This window comes from Chrysoperla carnea, chromosome 2 (assembly GCF_905475395.1).
Source record: "Chrysoperla carnea chromosome 2, inChrCarn1.1, whole genome shotgun sequence".
Lineage (NCBI taxonomy): Eukaryota > Metazoa > Arthropoda > Insecta > Neuroptera > Chrysopidae > Chrysoperla > Chrysoperla carnea.
The window spans coordinates 40568181-40592837 of record NC_058338.1 but is presented as its reverse complement, the minus strand read 5'-3'; the positions used below and the strand labels follow the sequence as shown (position 1 = coordinate 40592837).

The following is a 24657-nucleotide window of genomic DNA, read 5'->3' as shown; positions in this document are numbered from 1 at the left end:
ACATACATCGAAGCATTAATTTAATTTATATGGATAGATAGGTGAGATTGTTTTCATCATCTGGAAGAATTTTTTCTTCTCTTTTTCGTTACAAAGCATGGTTCTGCGCATAATTTTTCGAATATTAAACTGTTTCATTTTATTCCAATATTAAGAATTAGCAAGCATTTAGGAGAGGAGACAATATTAATAATGGTACCATTTTTAAAATCCTACGAACAAGGAATTTTGATAGTAAAAACTACGCGTACAAACTTTTAGATTGATCATCTAAAAAATATTTTTGGAACATAAAAATGGTGCAGATAAACACAGTACATTTCAGTCAAGCCTGGCATACTAAGTGTTCACTCTAAGCGTCACAGGTGTCATACGGATCAGTCAATAAATGTGAGTAAGTGTATTTAAACTTCTATTGTCAAATATAATAATTTTTACGGAATCCTAAGCAAATAATGAATATCCAAATTTTTAATTAAACATTTTTTTTAATACTCGGTTCATGAACAACAAATGAATGAAACCATTCAATAATAATTATTATTAAAAAAGTATATATAAAATTCAATCAAAAATAGGGTTTAAAAAGGAAATAATTACTGTTTGAGTGAATATCTTCTTCAATATAGTATAATATAATACAAATATAATTTAAAACAAAAATTAATACAATTTTTAGCAAGACTTTAAAGCCTATATCAATTTATTGCTAGAAACATGCATGTATATAAGGTGATTCTTATTAAAGTTTCCGCCCTTATATTTAAAAAAACTAATAGAAAATAGAAAAACGTAAGAGTATAAACTCAATTTTAAGGGGACTGAAAGTACAGTATTTTTATACAGCCTTGTCTTCATCGCCAAACAAGGAAAAATATTTTTTTTCTTTTTTTTTTTAAATTTAATTTTTGTGATAGATTCTTTTTGCGGATAAGAACAAGAATCCACTACACTTTATTTAAAAAACAAACAATTGACTGAGTTAATTGTTGAAATATCATGTCTGGACAGTGTTGATTATACTGTCACATTACACATTCATACATGTCCCACATTTACCTCTCACGGGTAAACACTGATGTTTACGAAAAGATGTTTCAAACAAAAGTTGTTTATTTTTTTTATAAGGAACATTTTTTGTATTTAAACGTTTGTTCTATCTCTAACGTTTTACAAAATGGGTTCTACGGATTCAAGATCCAATTGACCTATATTGCCCATTTACGAACTCGACCTCACTTTTTATGTCCTAAGCACGCTGTAAACAGACAGACGGACAGACGGACAGACTGTTGACAGACAGACGGACAGACAACCGAAAATGTTCTAGTTACGTGATTTTATGAACACCTATACCAAAATTTTGGTGATAGAATCAATATTTTTAAGCGTTACAAACTTGAGACTAAATTTAATATACTATGTATATTTCAAATATACATGGTATAACAAGGTGCCTTAAAATTTGATGACATTTCACGTTTTCCATTTTCCATTCCGTTGTCGTTGTACAAAGGTGGAAACTTTACAAAAAAACTACCCCGTATAAAACAAACACGACTGATTCTGCTGATGAAATTCAATAAAATTTAAAATTGAATTAAAAATTTTTTATATTGAACAGATATATCCACATCACTTCCATTGTTTTTCATGAGTCTTTACTTCTTTGAACCAAGCGAAGAAATAAATATTTTGAGTACCGCTGAAAGCCACGACGAGGTGGACTCACTTGAACCAGCCTTATCTTGTCGTGGGGTCTTTACATACGTATTAGCGATTGTGTACACCCGTCTATGCCTTTTCCCAAATGCATAAGGTTATCGAAAATAATTCATATGTAATTTTATTCGAAAAACAATAGTCCTAGAATGGTGAAATGTTCGAATTAGAGGGTTCGAATTCGGTTGAGGGTGAGATTCGTTCACCGTGGAATCTGTAGCATTATAAAGCTATGCTTACTTCCATTCAATTCAATTTGAGAATACTAGCATACGCCCGACTCAAGCTGATTTGTTTTTTGTTTGATGTCAGGATAACATAATGCATTATGCATATAAGTTTAATCATTGCAGTTTAAAAGATAGGACCTTCTTAATGCTTGAGAAACATATGCTTAAGCAAAACATTCAAAAACTACACGTTAGTAGCTACAGTCTGTGAAGACCATGGTTTGAGAAAAGGAAATCATAAAAAAATATGATTTTTATCACGGAAGTATTCAAATATTCATACTTAACTATCGGCAAACATCAAATTGTTACAGTGAAAGTTTTATTCAGTTATTTTTTTAAACATTCTACATTAATTTGAAAACAAAATATAAAAAACTCACGTAACTTCTATGTTTATATGATTCATACGTTAAGTCATACACCTCTTTTATTTTAAGTTCAACACTTATTCAAAGTTTTATTTGCTTCGAATTCAGTATACCATTTTAAATTTTTTATAAGCCTTATTACATTTGTAATCAAAACTGTTTACAAGTGTCAACATATCTCCACGCCACTTACCGAATTAATTCAATTTTTAACATCCCAACTAAAAAGGGTTGTTATAAGTCTGATGGCTACATGTGTCTGTCTGTCTGTGGTATCGGAGCGCTTGAGCGAATGAACTGATTTTGATTTTTTTAATGTTAATCTAATGGAGAGTGTTCTTAGCTATGTTTCAAGTGCTGGTTTAGGGTTTCGTTCCAGAAAAAACTAGAAAATGCGATGATCTTCAAAATCAGTTCAGTTTGGAAAATACTTTAAGAAAAATGGTATTTTAATGGATAGTGTCCTTAATTAATTATTCTAAAAAATCGAAGTATGTAGTTTCAACGAGTTAAGAATTGAAACTTTTACGGATATTATTCAAATGATTTAGCATTATACTGGTTCGTTAGCATGGGTTCGCCAGTCAAATATACATAGAAGAAAAAAAAAAAGTATACATTGGAATAATATATTGCAAAGGAGTGAGAAAGATTATTGTACATCTCTCTTTACTTGATATTTGTCTGTAATGTCTTTATTTATTTATTAATATAAATTAATCATATTTATTTTCTAAATAAAAGCGAGTTGATAAAATACGTGCTCAATTATTATTGAAGATCAAAGTCAAGGTATCTAGAGTTGTTATACCTTACAACTATACAATTTTGAATTAAATTTATCAAATTGCTCTGAGTGTGTTTCAATGTTAGTAGAAAGAAATATTTTATATAAGACAAAATGCAACCTGTTAAAAATTCACAGTGCTTTTTTTTTCATTATGTGAGCGTTTTCACATTTGGTTCCAAAGTTTGACAGCTCAATACTTGCCAAAGCCTTGTTGTTCATTATTATATACACTTTTTGTGTTTAGAAAATCGGATAATAGTTTAAGTTCCGGTTGCGGCAAAGCTTATTATAAATAATATCTGAGACGGATAAATCTAAATCAGGTAAGAACATATAATTGTTAGACGTAGCTAAACTACTAGACAATAGCTAAACAGTATTTCATAGAAAACGTAAAATTAAATTTTGTTTTGACCTGAATCAAATCTTTGATGAAGACTGGAATCCAAGCTTGTGCCAATATTTGATCCCCAAAGTTGAAATGCTGTTATCAGTCAAAAGTAAAGAAAACAAGACAGTCTTGGTTTAAAAACTTGTCTTAAAGCTCAATAATATACATATTGAATCAGTTTTTGCCAGCTTGTTATTTCTTCAATGAATATTTACCATGGGATACAACAATTCACTTGATCGAAAAATAATAAATTCAGCCTGTGATGGTCAACTCAATCATGACATATCAATTTTTAAAATAAACCCATACGTTCTATTTCAAAAGCTTTATTATTTGAAAATCGGTATAGTGAAATATAACATTTTTGTCGCGACCTTCTCTGATAGTTCGAACACCTATACAAAAAGTTTTAATACAATTCTTTCTCAATTAAAAACTCCTGCATATTAGGGAGTTGTTTGTAGGTTATAAATCATAATAACACATCCACGATATAAAATATAATGATCACAGAGAAGAACCTATTTTTTACCGCCTTAACCTTTCAAAAATTTTAACTCATCAGTTCAATAAAGTAAAAAATGAAATGTCTAGTTCAAAATTGCATTCTTAAAGAACATAGCACATAGAATATACAAGGAAATTGTATAAAATATAGATATACTTATTTATTTATACACAAAATATCTATTAATTATAGATAAATTTCCATCTTCTTAATTAAATTGCTGGGCTTTTATACCTTTATAGAAAAGATATGTTGTGTATATTATTAGTCTGTCTATATGCAGAATATGAACTTCTTAAAGGTCCTTTGAAAATGACTATGTTTAATTGAAATGTGTAGGGATTCCAAACGTTTAATTAAAACATTGGTATTACTAGTATCACTAGTTATTCAGGGCTGGTCTCAAATGAAATAAAAAATTATTAATGTCTTTGGAAATGATAATTAAAATGTGTGCTTTACTGTTGATATGTGTATCTTTTACTAAACAGATAAAAATCAACTGTTCATGTCAATGAATATGATTATACGTAACAAATTGATATTTTACTTTTCAACTACTTTAACATTTTTTTTTAATGAAATATGTATGTCGCTTGTGCAAGTTTCCAATTAATTTTGCAGCTACAACGGAGAAGAAATTTAACAATTTCAAATTAAGCTTGCAAATAAAATATGATTAAATTAAAAAATATTACTTGAAAATTTTGTCTCGAACTTTAAGAATTCATTGTGACAAAGTTGTACACGTGAAATTAAGGTAAAAAAATTGAGCAAATCTGCTAAACAAAATATAATTTTTATCATCGTAATATTAAATTTTCTTAAAATATTTTATCAAATCCATTGTACCTTCTTGACATTCTCTTTTAGACATGGTAAGTTGATGTAATAAAGTTCCAACATCAACTATAGTATTAAATAGAAAATGTGAGTTATACTTATATTTGACTGATAGCGCACTGTTCGCGACCGTGAAATTTACAACAGATCAATTCAGAAATATGATATAAGGCAATTAAAAAATTACTAAATACAATCTCATGAACTTTTTGAAATGCGTACATCAGTGTGATTCATAAAACATAAATTCTCAAAATTTACTAGAACATATTAGAACGTATTAATTAATAACAATAAAATTATAACTTTAAGGGATATCGTTTGCTCATGAAATGTAAATGACTTTAAACAAATTAAAAATTTGATTAATTTATTTCACGAAAACCTTTTACAATCTATGTTGGTAACATCTCAAAGAAAATACAAAATTGTTTGTTTAATTATTTAAGTGATATATAAAAGGTCTTATATCAAGTCATAGTGTAGTGGTTATAGACAATAAGAATAATTTTGATACCTGTAATTTTGATACTATCCAAATCCGTGTTACTTACAATCCAAATTGGCATTCATTTGTTTTTACGATCAGGTATTTAAGTATCACAATGGAAATTGCCTCTATTTCTAGCTCTGTTATTTCGGAATAACAGACCTCAATATTATTTATTATACGCTAGTAAAATCTTAAATATAAAAAAAAAAAACTAAAATCACAAAAAGCGATGTAAAACTGCGTTTTTGGACCCCTTTAGGGAAGAGTGAAACTAGGTTTGCAAAAAAAGTTGTACTACCTACGAAACACATGAAAAACTGCAAAATTTTCGATCATTTTTTAGTTTTTGCAAATCAATTCAAATTAAGTGCTACTATCATTTTGAAAGTATATGAAATTTGAAACAATTGAAGCCAACTGGATAAAATGGACGATGATCATAAGAAAATGATGATTTTTACGAAAAATTGTTTCAAATAAAAGTTGATTAGTTTTTAATAAGAAACATTTTTTACCTTTAAACTTTTGTTATATCTTTAACGGTTTAACATAAGCAAAACTCAAAATTTTTACATTTTTGAAAAGCATATAAATTTTTCAAGCATTGTATCTCAAAAACTATTAGACATACATACCTGTGTTTCAACGGTAATGACACATTACTTGATCAATATAATTTTTTGGATGGACATATAAATTTATGCTATGATATACGGTTTACATTGAAAATTTAATACTATTTTCTAACAAACTTAAATAAGTTATTATATTAATTTTCATTTTCAAAATATAAATAATGCCATTTCGATATTTATTTTAACAGCTTTAAATGCCACAATTTGACATTTACTATACCAATACCTCGATTCGCTTGTTCTCTTGACTAATTTGAACACAACGAATACCATGTATTTTACAAACATTTACAGAATATATAAGTTTTGTAACTAGCATGAATTTTGTAAATCTCTGGATGTATAATTCAGTTTATCAGTAAATCAAATTCGAAACTCTTTAACATGTAGATAATATAAACAAACAAACAAACTTATACGTAATCATATTATAGAAATATAATCTTTAATATTCGTTACTAATTAGTAAAAGTTCATTAACTAATAATAAGAAGGCATATTACATATTTACGCACATAGCCTCACTTTGTAACAGCAAATAAATAAATACATATTATATACCATCATACAACATATAAATATATGGTAGAAATTAAACTCCAGAAAGCTTTTCCCACTCTCCATATTCAGTCAAATATACCACTGGAATGAAATATATACATATAACATTTTATATGCATACATGTATTTATGTCTTATTCAAACAAAAAAGCCTTTTAGCAAAATTAATCTAGGTACAATACTAAAATAAATTTTGTACTAAAATAATTTAAATATATAAATTATTATTACAAACATTGATAAATATACAGGGTGGCTCAGTTTTAACAGTAGTAATTCATTAAATAACATTAAACAAGTGAAATTTACAAAATTTAAAAAAACCCCAAATTTATTCCTTGTAAACCGATTTTTGGAAATTTAGCAATAAATGTTCTAAATCGAGTCGGTTCGATCGTTTAGAGGCTACCATGTCACTGAGAAACACACAGACAAACACTTTAAACTTAAAACACTCCTTCTTAAGTCAATATCAAAGTGATGGTTGGGACAAATTTTTGGAAATACTATAATTGAAATTGAAATGTTTGAGTTGGCTTTGTTCTTTTGAATTATTGTTTTGAATTACTTAATTATTTTACCATTTCACATTCAAAATGAATGAAGACAGGTTTATTTGACCATTCATTTCCATAGTAATTATTTATATGTTAAAACTATATGTCATGCCTTTTCCAAACTGAACCGATTTTGAAGATCACCGCACTTTTTAGTTTTTCGGGTATGAAACACTAATCTCGCACTTGAAAGAACACTCTCCGTTAAAATACCTTTCAAAGGAAACCAAAAAAATTAAAATCGGTTCTTCCGTTTAGTCGCTACGATGCCACAGACAGACAAACACACAGACACACATTGCGATCAAACTTATAGCATCCTTTTTTTTAGTTCGGGAGTTATGTAATGTCAATTTTTTTTTTTTTATAGGATATAACCGAAAAAGCGTCCATTCCTTAACACATAAATATTATAAAACAACAAATATATATAATATTAAATATACATAAATATAAAAAAAAGTATACAAATATGAAAATTGTCATAACAGCTACCTAGAAAAATTCAATATTTGGAACACAATGGCCAAAACGTGGATATTAAATGCCTTCATGGTCTTTGCAATAAGGTAGGTGATGCCAAATTCTCTCGAAATGGGGTGAATGCACACCCATATCTTTAAGAACTAGTTTCCATAGTTTATCTTGCGTTCATACATACTAATAGTTGTTGTTTTGGCAAAACTGAGATATATTATGTTTCTTCGAAAATTTCAACACTCTATACCTAGAAAGGATACTTTTTAGGCTATAAGTGTATTAAGAAATTGTCATTATTTTAACATTATTTATCATTTGTTGAAGTCCTGATGTTATGTTATTATTTTGACCACCCTGTATAAAGCGCTTACGCTTAACAGATACCAGTTAAATATCAGCATACCATTCCAACGTATGTAAATCAAAATGCAGAAATTCTGAACCTTTCCGGAATATTTGTTTGAAAATAATAATTATAGTTGTTTTATTTACGGTGTATATTACAAGAAAGTTAACGTAACAAAAAATTTCAGGAGGAAACGATATATGCAACTCCAAGAAAAAATATTATATATCAACCTTTTCTAAAGGTGGGTCAAATCGCAAAAAGAAGTCTTCTAATTTCAATGTATTTGTTTCGAAAAACCCTGAGCAACCCCTCAACTTCCAATCCTTTTTTTTAATCGTACTCCCATGACCATGATCTGATATGAGAGATATCATATATAGATATCAATTTCATCTCTTTATCTTGTACTATTTGAAAGTAATTTAAGGTTTGGCGAAGTTTTGCCTATCAAAATTATTATTTATTGCACACTATATAGTAATTAACATACATAAACACATAAAGGATATATAATATATGTTTTAAGGGTTCTTTCTTAAAAGGAAATATTATCTCTTTTTGTTTTTAAGTCTTCCAAAAAGTTTTAATGATTCAATGTTTATTTTTTTGCATGTGTAATGACTTGTCATCTTTAAAAAAAATTAATTTTATGTCTTCTCTGAAAATAGCGCCTGCAAAAATTGTAATTCTATTTTCAATGCAGTCAAACAGTCTAGACTAGAGAAAAGCTAGCTTTCATAATTATTTGTTGTTGTATTCTTAAATAATTTTTTTACTATTGCTATAGTCTTGCATTCTATTCCGTTTTATTATGGTTCAATGTTAAAGGCACATAGAAATCTACATTCAAAATGAGAAAAATTGTTTATTTTGTTTTCTTATAGCAGGTAATAACGAGCAAAAATTTGAATTTATTTTTTCATATTTTGGAAAAAAAAACATTATTAAATGCCGCAAGCACTTTATGATAAAACTCAATTTTGTATTTTTATTAAAATTTACATTTTATTAAAAAAAATCATAAATGAATATGAAAAACAAATAACTAATTACACTCAAATTAAAATAAAAAAAACCGACAAGCTCAAAGAAAATATGATAATATATAGGGGAGAATTATTTGTATTGTATTGACGTTTAACCTCTACCGCTTCTAGATTCCGTTTAAAAATCTCAATTTTTCTACACTGCCTTCCTTCGACTGTTCATCATTTTGAAATCCCATTTTCTAAAATTGATGTACGGGATGGCAAAAATTTTTTTATGGAATACGATCTAAACTTTTGTTTTTGTTTAGGACATAACTCATAAAAGAGGCAAATTAAAGTTTGCCCCATTTATGAACTTATTTATAAACTACAAAAACTACACTAGTTTCATAAAATAGATCTTTTTTTCTTTAAAAAATTTTCGGGATTTGTAGCTGTAACACTTGAAGTCCTCTAAATCGCATTATTGCAATTTAATCTATTCTGACCCTTTTAAAAATTATAGTAAAAAGGAGCAAAAAACTAACAGAATGGACACCCATAGACAGGGAAAGACGAAAACACATTAAATATAATCATTTTAAAATATAATTTATATATATGTTTGAAAAGTGACTGTATGTTCTCTAGAGGGTGCCATATACCAATTTAATGTGACGTCACATAGTCCATAACCAACGATGAAGAAGCTTTCAACGATTTTTGATTTGTCAAACTATGATAAGTAGTTTAGAAGTTAGGAAGGAACTTATATGCCTACATACTAGTCAAACACATAGTCTTCGCCGTCTTCGGGGTAAAAAAATTATTAAATTTAAGGAACTAGCACTTTCTACATGCCGCATCATGTATACGATATTTATTTACACCAAGTCTCTCGATTATAATTGATGATTTTTAATACGATACATACAGCGTAAACTAAATATTGACAAATATCTTGTCTAGTAATCTTAATTAAAGAGAATTGAAAAAACCTACTTAACTTTGATGTGCATATTCACTCATACCTCTAATTACATCTTTAGAACCTTGCTCAAAACTGGTACAATATAAGAGACTTTCCCCTACATACATACTAAAACATATTGAAATGGAAATCACAATGAAAATCTAATCTCATACACCGTCTTTCCTAATTTTATATATTGTTTACGCCTTTTAAGATAATATTATACAATTTTAAAAGAATACACGATGGGAAATGGAAAAATTATAATTACATTTTTTTTAATACTATTTTTTGTCATGCAAATTTTCAAGTAAATAATGAGATTTTTTTTGTAAAAATAAAAAAGTGCCCTATTATGGAACAAGAAAATGCGAACAAAGCGAGAGGTTGCAGATGTTTTTATTTCTTAAACGAATTAAATCATAAATATATTTTATTATGATTTTTGTGAATAATGGATGAATAAACGTTTGAGCAAAATAATATAATTATAAGTGAATATTAATCAAAATATTGTTTAAGAATTTTTATTAGCATTCCGTATGTCTTTTACATTGTCTATTGATGTTGGATAAAGGTTGTAATTTTTGTAGAAAAGACGATTTAAATAGAGAAATCATTCAACTTTTCTAATCCGAAGTAATAGTTTGGGCTGAACTTTATTTTAAGTTTCATTGTTTTATAAACTCCAATATGATGGGAACTTTTTGCAGATTTGTCCGATTTTGATTATAATTCTTTTTCTATTGGATAGGATAAACTTCAAAGTAGGTACCTAAAAAATTGTTGCCCCGAAAGCTATAAAAATAGGGAACGATTGATTGTTCACCAACTGAATTTTCATCTGTGAACCGATTCTCATGTATCCTGGGGATCCCATAATTCTTTCGTCAAAATCAGACCAGTAGTTTTTAAGACATGAGCTAGTACGTGTAATTAACTTTGCTTATTACATACGAAGGTAGCCTTCTTTTTTTAACTCTAATTCAAAATTCTTCAGAAGCATGAAGAACATGCTTATAAAGAAAATTTTGATTTTATGTATTTAACATTTATACAAAATTTGAATGAATTATTTGCACAAACCTGTCGCCCCTCAAATCGATGAACCATTCTAAACAAGTGTTCTTTATTATAAATTAGTGTACTTACTTGTTTGTAATATGCGGGATCCTTCGTCTGTAAAAAAAATATTTCTTTTAATAATTTTGAAATAATAATATTATATTAGAGAAATCAAATTCATTTAGAAAATATTAAACTTAATTTATTTTTTTAAACTACTTTCAAGTCAAAAAATTTTATATTGGTAAATGTTTTTTCTATGATAATAACTGCACCGGAGCTAGTTTGATATTGTTTATTTTTACTTTGTTTTGTTTTTATTAATAAATAAAAATTTGGAATTTTCCTTCTAAATTATTATTTCGGGAAAGAGCAAAAGGGCGTAAATATTACTAACTTTGTATATGTCTCTTTTTGTAGTTAACTAAAAAATAATTATTATATTATAATCAGAGAAGATGTTAATAAATCAATTGATTTCTTTTATTTTCTTGTAATTTGTTTACTTTTTCATGGAATCTTTAACTAAACTTTTTCACGCGATGCTAACGAATCCTGAAAGCTGGAGCTTTGATATTAAAAAAAATTTCGTACTCAGCGTTAGTTGTGAAAACTAGCAATGCATGGTAAGATTGCGCCGTCCTGATTTTCCCATCGCTTCCACCATATTTTTTATTTTATAAAATTTTAATAAAAAATACTTTTTAAGGGACAAGCTTTTATTGTACTCAAAAGTAAAATAAAAATAATTTTATCTATAAGTCACTCATACCCGACTACTAGTAAAAGTTTGAGGCGGTTAATTTAATATATCAAAAATGAATCGGAACGCCTTATCTACTCCACATGCCTAATTACCTTACGATTCATCCTTGATATTAAGCGCCTCAAGCTTTTACAAATAGTCGGGTATGAGTGACTTAATGAAATTATTTTTTACTTTTTAGTACAATAAAAGCCTTACAGGGACAAGTATTTTTCATTAAAATTTATTTTTACTCAAATAAAAATAAAATAAAAAAATAAAAAGGTGTTTAAAAAATTTGAAAAACCAGAAATAACTATTGAATATAATTGGAAAAAAAATATAAAATCTGTATTTTTTTTTTTTTGTCTGTATGCCACGATCTAAATAAACCATATAAAAAAGAATTAATTTTCAATACAATTAATTTTAAATACCTATTAATTAAAGATAACCTCAAATGGAAATAAATTCATGATTCATTTAAAACACAGGTTCGTACATATATAATTACCTAAATCTCTATATATTATAAATGAGAAAGTAAGCATGTTTGTTTGTTTGTTTGTTACGATTTCAAGATAAAACTAGCGAATGGTTTTTAATGAACAGCAATAAAGATATATTAATAATAACGAAAAAAAAATTAAAAATTAATTTAGTTTGACATTACCATAAATTACAGATTTCTATAAAAATAGTCATTTGACATTACCATAAATTACAGATTTCTGTAAAAATAGTCAATATAAAATACTTCACGGCCATCTTTGTTGATATACTCAATAAATAATTACGACTATTATACATTTAAAAATATCGAAAACCATACATATATTTCAGCTGTGTAAAACAATCCTTACCATTATTTCAAGTGTTATAGAAAAAGGATAAGCGAGAGCAATCTTTATCAATCTTTACTTTTAAACCCATCGAAGCGGGTGGGTATCACTCTAGTTTATATATATATAAAAACAAAAACCAAATTACTGGTATTAGAAGTGAGCTCAAATCATGCATGCAAAAAATAAACAACGTTTTCAATTAAAATCATATTATGTTTTTTTTTAATGAAAAAAAACCATCTCATTATAGACTAATTATTTTAATCAAAAAAGAGAATAAAAATAAAAACAATTTGTTTGAGTTACAAACTATTTATTTATTATACAGGAAACAATTAATTTGTATTAATTTTAGGTAAATTGAAATTGATAAATAAATAGTTTTATTTAACAAGGCATTTGGCAAGCAAAATGGTAAAAAAGAAAAAAAATTAAAACTTTATGATGTAAAAAAATGTATATTGATGAAAAAAATGACTTTATGATGTAAATTGTATAGATTTTTGGTTTTATTTTTAATGGTTCAATTAATAACTTGATATTTTATTAAAAGCTTGTATTTAACTTGCAATGCATGCATGTATGTTACTGTCGATTCTTTGAACTCAATTTTGAAGTAGATATATTCAACCGATTGAGTTGAAATGTTGCATGCCCATTTAGTTTGGATAACAATGCATGGTAAGGTGCACTGCCCTGATTTTCCCGTCTCTTCCACCATATTTTATATAAATACATTATTTTAATCTTAAATTAAAAATTTTAATAAAAAATACTTTTTAAGGGACAAGCTTTTATTGCACTAAAAAGTAGAAAATTATTTTATCTATAAGTCACTCATGCCCGACTATTTGTAAAAACTTGAGGCGATTAATATCAAGGATGAATCGAAAAGTAATTAGGCATGTGGAGTAGATGAGGCATTTCGATTTATTTTTCATATTTTAAATTAGCCGCCTCAAGTTTTTACAAATAGACGGGTATGAGTGACTTAAAGATAAAATTATTTACTTACTTTTTAGTACAATAAAAGCTTGTCCCTTAAAAAGTATTTATTATAAAATTAAGGTAGAAATGCGTGGGTTGTTTTTTAAGATATTTTATAATGACTTTGCTTTTACCAATATCTGTTTATATAATATTTACAATCATTAAATTCAGCACACCACGCTGAAATTAAAATAAAAAATAATAAAAATTTTAATAATTAAAATTTAGCTCAAAGTGTTGAAAAAGTGGATGAGATTTTTTTGGATACATTAAATAAAGAAGATCAATTGAAAAACTACATAATCCATTTTAAAAATTAATTAACGTTCCTTAAGTTACGTAAATGTGCACTAAGAAAGGATTTTCGGAAATTATTCCCTTTAGGAGTTATAATGACTGCTGGAAGTTTGTATGAAACTTGGTCAATTTTGAAGTTATAAATGTAAAAATGATATATGAGCATGGTTCACTACAAAACTTTTCTGTATTACTATTTTCAAAAAACTCATTCTTCAAGGGGGTGAAAGTTAATATGTCATTTTTGAAGTTAGAAATATAAAACTGGATATATGAGCTGATCCATGGTTTTAGACAAAAATTAATTTTACTTTCTTCATAAAAATTCATTTCTTTAAGCGGGTCAAATTAGAGATGAAAGTTTATATGAAACTCTGTAATTTTGGTGGTGAAAAGAGGTTGATAGTTTGTATGAAAATTCGTTATTTTTGAATTTACTACTTAACCGACTCCAAAAATTATTTCACCTATAATAAGTTACAATGCAGAGTTTCTGAGATATCGCAATGTTCGGTTCGATTTTAGTCTGGAACTCAGAAACTATTCCACCAGTCATCAAAAGCAACCGATTTCTGTCCTTTTTGGGTCAAAATAACCTTATATACTGAGTTTGATCGAAATTGGAGATTAAAAAAGTTTCTCGATTCTTGCAGTTTTTTTGAGGAATACCCCTTGAAAAAATCGAGAATATCGCAAAAAAAAATTTGGTTTTGGAATTTGATGAAACTCGGTGATGGGGTAATTTTGATCTAAAAAGTATAAAAATCAAGTTAATTTAATGATTGGATGCAGAGTTTCTGAGATATCTCAATATTTGAATCGATTTTAGTCCATATCTCAAAAATTATTGGACCAGTCGTCAAAAGCACCCCATTATGAATTCACTTGCATTCTTCTCTAGTTTTCCATTTATGAAAATGGACCTTTAAAAAGGTCAAAAGGCAAAAGCACAGATCGAATTAATCTTGGTAAAATATAAAAAACAGTTATATACTAAGTTAGAATTTATCGCGTGCAATACATCATATTTATAGAGGTACTGTCCACGCATTCGCAGTCGCAGTCGCAGTAATCAGTAGTTTAAGACATTATGTAATAACTGGCTTATTGTTTTTATAAATAATTTATCCAATCATATTACAATTAATACCGATTTTATATAATATTTAATTTAAATAAAATAATTGAAACCATAAAATTCCAACATACAAAATTTATATAAATGGCAAAACCGGGCCATCGCATTCAATGATTTTTAAGTGTGGGTAATTTTTATGTAATTGTCAAATTAAATAAAATTAAAAATAATAATTTTTTAACGCTTCTTGCATTTTATATACATAAATGGTTAATTTTAACAAAAAAAAAAAAAAAACTAAATAAAAATATTATAACCAAAACTAAAAATTAGTTCGGTTATTATTATTTTTTTGTATAATTTGTTAATATATATTTAAAAAATTTATATGGTTATTTTCAATTCGATTTAATTATACAATTGTAAAAATATTATAAATAAATAAAAAAATTACGGTCAATTTTTTGAAGATTTTTATATCCATTATTATTTGTTACACAATCAGTTTTATATTTTATTAGTAAATAAATACAAAATTGTTTTTATAAAAAAATAAATAAAATCATTTAAAAATATTACAAAATTAAATACAATAAATAATTACAATTAAATGATTAACAAAAAAAATAAATTTCCTAATACGTTTTTTTTTTATTAAATCTTTATAAAATGTATTTTTTCAAAAACAATTATTTTATTTGAGATTGATTGAATAAAGGAAAAAAATAAATAAATATATAAAATTTGAGTGTTATATTTTACAAGTTACAAATATTTACGAATCATGATTTACACAATTTTTGTGTAAGTAATTAAAAACTTATTAAGCAGTAAATTTGTTGATACCTTTTTAAGGTGTGTTTAATAAAGTCAAATTAATAATTATTTATATATTTGTTAGTCTTGTATTGTTAGAATGGAATTTTATACAAACGCTGTTCAGTTCAAATCCCAATAGATTGAAACGAGTGAAATTTACAAAATTTTACAAACCGCCGATAAATTATTTGGGAAAAAACCTAAGCTTGCACTTGAAACGTATTTAAGAACACTCTCCACTAAATTACCTTTCAAACGTAACAAAAAGATCGGTTCATCCATTTAGGCGCTACAGACAGACAGACACACACACACGCACATGTAGCGGTCAAACTTATAACACACTTTTTTTTGGTTCGGGGGCTAATAACAGTTTGACAGATACACAGGTAAAGGCACAATGGTTCTCACGTTGAACTATATTTTGGTGAAAAAATTGCTGCTATGTTTAAATTTCACTCTAAATTTCAGAGTATGGCTAAAAGCCTTTAGCAATAAGTAATTGGGCGTGTTAGCTATGTTGGTTGGTTTAGCTAGAAAATTGGTTTAATTTGGAGAGAGATCTGCAAGAAAAAAAAAGCAACACATGATGTTTTTAACCCCCGACCTAAAAAAAGGGGTGTTATTAGTTTGATCGCTAGGTGTGTGTGTGTCTCTGTGGTTGTCTGTCTGTGGCATCGTAGCGCCTGAACGGATGAACCGATTTTAATTTTTTTGGTTTCATTCAAAAGGTAATTTCAGGGAAAGTGTTCTTAGTTATTGTTTCTGTTGTGCGAGCATAGGTTTTCGTACCCGAACAAAAAAATATTGGCAATGATATTCAAAATCGATTCAGTTTGGAAAAGGCATTACATATAAATAATTACTATGGATAAAGGGTCAAATAAACCTAGTTCAATTCATTTAGAAATGATAAAATAATTAAGTAATTTAAAACAATACTATAAAAGAACAAAGTCAACTCAAATATTTAAAATATTTACAAAAATTTGTCCCAAAAAATGATAGCTCTCTAAATATCCTTTTCATCTTATCTGATGTTCTTGACCATCACTTTGATATTGATTTAAGAAGGAGTGTTATAAGTTTAAAGTGTTTATTTGTGCGTTTGTGTGTTTCTCAGTGGCATCGTAGCCATTAAACGGTCGAACTGACTTATTTGCAGATTATATAAGTTTCAAAGTTTTGATTTTAACGGAAAAAAAAATCAGTAAAAAAAATTTATCTATATCATTAAATGGACATTATAAAACCGTTATGGTGGTCATCAAAATAATTAGAATATGCCTTTAACATGCAGCGAATAATTATATTCTTTTTCGTTGGGATTGCAACACATCCTTTACATCTTTATTTCGCCTGCGTTAAGTTAGATTTCATTCTTGGTTTTGTTGTTTTTATATTTTATGAATGATTTTGACTTGTTGTAAATTTTATAATGGATATTAATTATTTAATTTAAACATTAAATGAATTTTTAATTAGTTTATATACATATTATTTAATTGTAGTAACGATGTTTATTATTTATTAAGAAATAATTTTATTAATAAAATATTATTGTTAAAAATGATTACAAAATCATGTAAAAATAATTATAATATTGTGTTGGAAGCAACAAATAACATAATCATTTTATGTTTATGTTTTAGTGAAGGGATTATTTGATCTAAAGTAATGTAAATATAAATGATATCTTAAGAATATTATTAATAAATACGAGGTGCAAATTAACTCAGGGTTATGTTTATAGTATCTACATAGGAATGTTCATTGAAGGATTCTGTACAATAATTACAAGTAAATCAAATGCGTGTTTCCGATATGTAATTAGCACAAATTCCATATGAAAATTGTTATTGTGAAAGTTTTACGTTAATTATAAAAAATTTGAATACGTACAAAAGGATTTGAGTAAACCTATGATTAAGTAAGTAAATATAGAGAATTGGCGATGTTCGATGTTGATTTAATTTTGTAATATAAATAATGGGGGCTTTATACATTGGTAACATTATATTTAGAGTAAATCTACGAAATTTTTAATAAAGGACTCGCAAGTTGCTAGAATTAATAAAAATTAATATTAATTATAAAGTCTTTATAAACAAAAATGACTATTTCCCCTAAAAAAGTGAAATATATAAGAAATAATCTCTGTTTCTTGGCAATATTGGCGAGCATCGGGAAGTGTATTTTTTTTTCAACCCCCGTCGCATAAAAATAAGCTTGTTATTTATTTGACCGCTATGTGTGTCTGAAAACAATATATCTATAACCCTTTCCTCTCTTCTTAAAATCAGCTTTATTTTATCCTTTTGGCAACAAAGCGTCAGTCAACCTGTCTACAGTGTGTTTTTCTGTTGGTTTTTGTAATTTATATGGTGCTTATCTATAATATCGCCATAGCACACCATCATATCGTTAAAATATACACAAGTTTATAAGTTCAATCACAGATTTTTAAACAATTGAAACTTAAATCAGTCTAGCAGTTTTCGCAAGATCTTTGAACAAACGGACAGACGCTGTACAGCTATATTAAAGCATACAGACATATTACACATAAGCCTTGATTGCTCTAAAAAAAAAATTACAAGTGAAAACAAACAATAAACTCAGTCAATTTTTTAAATACCATGCATAGACAGTATTGATTACGCAATCGTTTGTTTTTTTACGTTATGAAAGTAAAGAAAGATAGCCACTCTTACATAAAAAGTAAAAACAGTATCTTTTTTCACACTTCCTCAGAAGATATAGCATATGCTATAAACAATCAAAGACATATATAATATATAAAACGTATACATTTAAAATATATACAATAAATGTGTACATACTATATAATGTTACGAACTTTGGACTAAACTTAGTATACCTTGATATATTTTATATATAGTATAGGGTATAAAAAGTCATAATAAAGCTTAAATCACTAAAATAACAGCAGTGGTCTATGATACCTGACCATTAAAAGAGTGCGTTATTGTCACTCATTTAACAGTATTGTAGTAAATTACTGTTACTACTTAATATTCATTCATTTATACAACCCCCGCTGAAACACAATTAATACCTTTTATCGTGGTTCTATTTGAAGGAACCGGTTGTCGCATTTCAAAAAGATTTCCACAGGATTAATGGTTTATTACGTAAGGTAGACACTTAAACTTATTGAATTTTTTTTTAAATTTACTTATGCATTAAATAATAAAAGAACTATGAGGTCATAAAAATCATGGATGCTTTTATTGTGATATAAATTGCACTCAAAATGATAACATTATTTAGCATCTAGGAAGTCAGTTAGAATATCATAAAATTGATAAAATAAACATAAATGAGGTAATTATCTCATCAAAATGCATCTATTTATCCTGAAGATGAAGGTTTATTTAACAGTAAAAATATTTACATAAAACAATGACTCATCATCCAGTAATATGTTATTGATACGTTATGGTAAATTTTATTAAACGTGCGCGTGCGTTGGTCAAGAAGTGTATGCATAAATCAAGAACCTTTTCATATTCCTCGATTAAAGTGTCTGTTATTCATTGATGGATATTAAATAGTTTTGATTTCATCTTGTATTTTTTCGTAAATTAACAAGAGATAATAATACAATTATTTCCTCATGATTGGAGTGTTTGGCTGTGTGACGATAATGCAATGTTTTTTTTATTTTATATGAATGACCAATTTTTTGCTCTAAAATAAAGAAGATGAGATAAAACTACCTAGAATCTTTGTCATTATGCTATTTTGTAGTTGAAAATTAGTGAAATCAATAGCTAACTTGTAATCATAAAGAAAACAATTCATAAATTTAAAAATTTTCTTTAAGTACGCGTAAAATGTTAATTTAAAAAATTTTCTTAATACTAATTGGAAACGATCGGTTTCCTTTTAAAAGTCAACATTCGGGACTTTATATTTCAACATAATGAGACATATTTAATAAACAAACATAGTGATAAAAAACATACGAAAGCATTCCATTTACAAACAATTGAGTCATAAAACCAAAAAATGCTTACAAAAATAATAAAAATTATTAGATTTTTAATTTATTGAATAATTTATTTAAAAAAATTACATGGATAACAGCAGTGAATTTATAACCTGTTAAAAAATTCACATTCTTTAGTTCTGCCACCTCACTTCACGCTGGAAGAAGATATATAATCTTTCTTAATTTTTACCATTGTTTTTATATAATATATACATTAAAAAAAAAAAAATTAAAAAAAAGAATTATATTATTCGCAAATATACCTGCCTAGAAGTGATTTGTTAGAAAAGTTTCCACCGTTATATTGCTACTATGTTCCCTTTAACGCGTTCAGCGGATAAGGAGCTTTATTGTGGTTACGGTGTTCGCTCTTCATGCATAACAATTTAAAAAAAAAAAAAAAAAAAAAAAAAAAAAGAACATGGTGGAATAAGTTACGGCAAATTTCGAAATTGACATTGTAAAGCGAATGGAGTGAGTAACTGCTAGTTTTATAATAATTGAAATAAACATAGTTAATAGATAAGTAATAGAATATAATTATTAACTATAATTATCAAGTATAATTACCTATTAACAATTCATGTTTTTTTTTTCTTTTTTGACAGCATATATTCACACTCACACCACATACAGAGATAATTTACAGTTTTTCTTCACGTAAAACAATTCAAGGTTTCATGTTCAAACTATGATTATATTTATTTATTTATTTTATATAAAAATAAAAAACAAATAAACATGCATTCATCATGCTATGATTACTTCTCATAGATTATAATGCACGTTTTGTATGTTCAATCCTTAATTACACTAATTTTGTTTTTATTAAGCAAAAACTTACTCTCAAATGTTTCAATGCTTAAAAATTTAATTTTTTAGCCATAAACGGTGGGAAAGAGGAATTAAACTTTGAACGTAAAAATATTTTCAATTATAAAAAAGTTTGTTATATAAAAGTAAGAAAAAATTCTCAACTTCCCATCATCTTGACAGTCTTTTTATACCATGCATATATGTAATATACAAGGTATACTAAGTTTAGTCCCAAGTTTGTAACGCTTAAAAATATTGATGCTATGAACAAAATTATGGTATAGGTGTTTATAAAATCACCTAATTAGTCCGTTTTTGGTTGTCTGTCCGTCTGTCTGTCAACACGATAACTCAAAAGCGAAAAGAGATGTCAAGCTGAAATCTTTACAGCGTACTCAGGACATAAAAAGTGAGGTCGAGTTCGTAAATGAGCATCATAGGTCAATTTGATCTTGAGTCCGTAGAACTCATATTTAATCCGTTAGAGAAAGAACAAAAGTTTAAATGTAAAAAATATTTCTTAAAAATAATCAACTTTTGTTTGAAACATTTTTTCGAAAACATCACTGTTTACCCGTGAGGGTTAAAATTAGGCATAAATTGTAAAGTATGTATTATATGGTGATATCAGTTATGTATGTGTTACATGTATGTGTGACAATTAACTCAGTCAATTGTTTGTTTTCACTTGTTTATATCTACATTTAGTTATTTTGCGGTTCTAAATGATTTGCACCCTCCTTAGTCCCTCTAAATTGAGCTTTAAGATTGTATATTAATATGTGAACTAAATTAGTGTCCCATAAATGCCTTTTTTGGGTTTAAAAACATACAATCTTTTTTTTTAGATCAAAGTAGTATTTTTTCTTAACAGACTTCAAAAAAAGAGAAGGTTCTCAATTCAACTGTATTTGTTTTTTATGCTTGTTACCTCAGAACTTTCGACTGGTTGAACTGATTTTGATGATTATTTTTTCATTTGAAAGCTGTACACATACATACAAATACATAAGCACATACAACTCAGAGTAATCATATACTTAACTATCGTATATGTGTAACTTTGGGAGCTGTTTTACAAATAGTCACAGAAAGCAATTTTCCTATCTAGTCCTTTTCAGAGTAAAGTTTTTAACAATAACAGAATAGAAAGATCCTTAGAATTCTTAGTGGCGAATTATCCGCTAGTTAAAGAAACGAACCGAAAAACGCCCCACCTTCTGTGATAATAATACGATCGATTTTCTCCAAACATTAGATTTTCTGCAAAGTAACTCAATTTGCCATCCACTTATTTTTATATCAAAATAAAAATAATTAAACGAAAAATTTTACAGTAAAAAGGAAGGAATGAAATCCAATCAAGTGAAAATAACTAAAAGCAAAATAATGGAAATCGATCTTTTATTATTGTTAAAAATATATATTCCCTATTCAACAGCACTAAAATATATATATTTATAGAAGATACCACCTTTATATCAAATAAACAAAAAAGGAAAATGTATCAAATAATCGGAAGTTAGACCGGAAATTAGTTCAACTTATGTGTCGATATTGTAGAAAATGTTCGCCTCCATTCCTAAAACCATCTTCTTGTATAATATGTCACCATACGTATATTCTCACGTCACCGTCATCATCACATAGGTAAAATTTTACTATTTTTTAGCTCCGTTCGTTGGTGGATGGTGTGTAACACATTGCTGTTGTGTGACATTAACCATGTGTTAGTTCTTTTACTTCACTAGTTCGCTATTATTTTCTTTTTGAAAGCTTCATTTAGTTATTGTAGATAGAGAACAGTTAAGTTGTATAACATGCATGTATATGTGAATTTTCTATACAGCGTGGTTTTTTTTCTTTATCCTTCATAGTATTTGTGGCTGTTTTTCTTTATTTCATCGTTTTTATATGTTATGTTGCTACATAGAAAGTTACTTTTGTATGTGGATGCTTGTTGTATTTGAATGTAGATCACACAAGTAATGTGATACATTTTATATATTAACTTTAGTTTGTTTTTACTAAACCAACGAAATTCATTCTAAAAACTCTTGTGTGTCGCAGCATATACATTATTAACCGATTTCAAAAAAAAGAGAAGGTTCTCAATTCGACTGGATTTCTTTTTTTTATGTTTGTTACCTCATAACTTTCGATTCGACGATTAACCAATTTTGATGATTTTTTGTTTGAAAGCTCATTCTTTCCGTGTTTCCAGTTTCGATAATGGCATCCATGTGAAAACCATATAAGTCTTAAATTTGCATTAAGTATGTGCGCAACAAACGGAGGAATAACTCAATATCACGCATACCGATTTCGATGTTTTGTTTTTTTCACAAAATAAAAAACCTTCAATAAAAAAAAAAACCGAATTCAAACGAAAAAAAACTATTCCAAAACAAATAAATATGCACTAAAAAGTAAAAAAATAATGTAGTTACAACTATTGTTATTCCTGGAGTCGGTGTCAGTCAAGGAAACAACTGTGACAGAACAGTTTGCTACATTAACATGGTTGACACCGACTCCGAAAATTGGAATAGTTTTTTTATTTGTTAAATTTTTTGTTTGTTTAATGTTTTCTGACGTATGGTCTACATGATCATTTCATCATTTGTGTGTGTACTGGCTAGTTAAATAAACATTTTTTTGATAAAACTAGAGCAGATTTTATAGCAATACACAAAAAGTAGAAAATAATAATAAAGTAAATACTGCTATCAAATAATTTCCAACTACAATACCGACCGAATAAAGTATACAATACCGACCGATTGGCACTTTTTATAGTTTTTATCTCGAAATATCAATGGTTTTCTCAATGAGGTCGTGGTCTTGTGTTTGCGGTGCATTTTCTTTATGGGTAAAGCCATCAAATCAAAATTAATCCATGCAGTTTATCAAAATTTTAATTAAAAATTTGTAAATTAAATCGAAAAATACTTAACAACCGGGTGTCCCATGACATCTTAAGCGTTTTTTTAACATAGGAAAGGATTACACACAAAACTACAAAGCAACTGAAAATTAATATTTTTTTAAAGATTCTTTCCTTTATCCTTTATTTAACTCTTCGTTTTAGTGGAAAAATTTGATGTTGAAATTTATGCGACGCTACCCCTAGAAGAAGAAGTATACCCTATCAAATAGAAAACGGGCATTTTTAAAAGTTCTATTCACAACAAGTGCGCTTTAAATAAAAATAACATTGTAACTCCCAAGACCAAACTGTGTCAAAAACGTCTGAGTAGCGGAAAAATAAATAAGCCTTCTTTATCAAAAACATATATCAAATTTCATTAAAAAATAGAGTTTTTGATCTTCTAAGACTTCTACAAACAAGTTTCTATCGTTAATATCATTTCATTTTTAATCATCGTATGAATCTTAGAAAAAATGCTTCCTGACAGATTGCTATGATTCCTTTTACAGCAGAAAATTATGTAAATAAATTAACTTTTTCAATGTAAGCAAATAATTATTTTAAAAAACGATGATTTAATATTTATGCCGTGAAATTGAAATAATATCATGAACAGTATTTTTTTTTGAAAAAGTTTAAAAAAATATTTCACTAATTGAAAGTAAAGATAATTGTTTCATTCGCAATTAAATTAAATTATGGTCAAAGTAAAAATATTTATAAAAAATAACTGAAACAAATATAACATTCTTAATTATAAAGAATACCGCAATCAAGACCTCTGATCTAAATATAATTTTAACAACTATGATTAGTGAAATTAACAGTGTAAAAACCTCAACCTAACTTATATTACGTATTAAAAACCAAGGTGTTTACAAGACGTAGGTATTCTTTTATATGCTAATTTATTTGTCTAATTGAGATAATAATTTATTATTAAAATTAAATTAAAATAATAGGTACCAAAAATATTATTACATTCTCAACACATCGCAATGCGCTTGTACCTACATATTAAACAACTGCTAATTATAATTGAAAATTAAATAAGTTTAAATAAAGAATTTTATTTACTTATTTATTTATTAATTTCGCTAATTGTACCTACACGCTAAAGTGTTTTCTGAGTTTCCTTTTTAATTTGCTACAATTAGATTGTAATTTATTTATCTAAT

At 27.0% G+C, this 24657-nt stretch overlaps 1 long non-coding RNA gene across 1 annotated transcript in view; it reads right to left on the bottom strand.

The window, feature by feature from the left end:
- Positions 1–11053, bottom strand: part of LOC123293874 — a 75476-nt gene extending 64423 nt beyond the window's left edge. Inside the window, exon 1 of the long non-coding RNA XR_006535058.1 lies at positions 11027–11053. This is a non-coding gene — a long non-coding RNA (uncharacterized LOC123293874). The remainder of the gene's footprint in view (positions 1–11026) is intronic.
- Between the last annotated feature and the right edge of the window lie 13604 nt (positions 11054–24657).